This window comes from Epinephelus moara, chromosome 17 (assembly GCF_006386435.1).
Source record: "Epinephelus moara isolate mb chromosome 17, YSFRI_EMoa_1.0, whole genome shotgun sequence".
In the NCBI taxonomy this organism is placed as follows: Eukaryota; Metazoa; Chordata; class Actinopteri; order Perciformes; family Serranidae; genus Epinephelus; species Epinephelus moara.
In genome coordinates this window covers 5,185,917-5,187,093 of record NC_065522.1, presented here as the reverse complement: position 1 = coordinate 5,187,093, position 1,177 = coordinate 5,185,917, and positions in this window count along the sequence as shown.

Here is a 1,177-nt window from a genome sequence, read left to right as displayed (position 1 = left end):
ACTCTTCTCATCCGGGCGTCGAATATGGCAGCTCAGTCAATGGCTTTGGTGTCTGATTCCAACACACAAATATGTGTCCCATATGAAACCAAAAGACAGCGTTTTTTTTAGACTATGTTACGTAGTTAACATCATGTGACATAGCTTAGGCCTACTTGTAAGTTATGTAAGACAAATACATATTTTAATCTGTAAAGTGAATGTTCAGGCAGTTCCTTCAGTATTCCAGTCTGAATTTTGGGGCTGGCATGAATCTGGGGTCCGGCTCAGTCAAGTTCAGGCTCAATATTTTTAGTCGGGTCCCGGCTTCAACTCACAAAGGTCAGTTCGGTTCAGGTTCATTTTTTGGGCCCATTGAGAACTCTACTGCGATGACACAGAGCTGGTTGGAAATTAAAAAAAATTCCTTCCAACTACTCATATCGCTATTTTTCGCTATTTTTCAAGCTACTGTAGCTGTCATATTTCGTGGAGACGGATGGCTGGACCACCCTCCAACTTTCTGGCATTGTAGCCTCTGAGTGGCTGGGAGATAGAGGGGCTGCAGGGTTAATCCATGGGTGTACTGGCTAACTAGCAGCAGTCTCTTTCATTTGCACTTGTTAGCAGTAGGTTGGCAGCCAAGTATCAGGCCCTGATGTCTGGCAGATTGCTTTTGACTTGAGGCAAAGGGGTTTTATGTGAAAGAAATTAAAGGCCTGTCCCAAATAAAGGCCTGTTGATTTCAGTGATTTAAGCAACTAGCCCGGGCTATTACCAAGCTATATACCCAGGTTATATGTATATATATATATATTTAAATGTATGTATGTATGTATGTATGTATGTAAGTTATTTTCATAAATTTTGAATAACAGAATATGGAAAAAAAAAAATTTTTTTTTTTTTTTTTTAAAGAAGCTTAACATACAGAGAACACATAAAGGTACTGATATTCATTAGTTGTCATGTTTATGGATATATCTAGGCTTTCATGCCATTTTTTTTGTTTTGTTTAGTGTATTGTTTATTATAGTATTTTGTGTGTTTTGGAGTATTTGGTTTGATTGTACTCTTGAAAGCAGCGGTAGGGACAGTAGCACATAAATTAAGGAAGAAAGTCCAAAGGGGGAGGTGTATTTACCAGAGGAGGAAGGCTCATTTCAGCCATTTAATTACAACATTCCTCTGAGCCAAA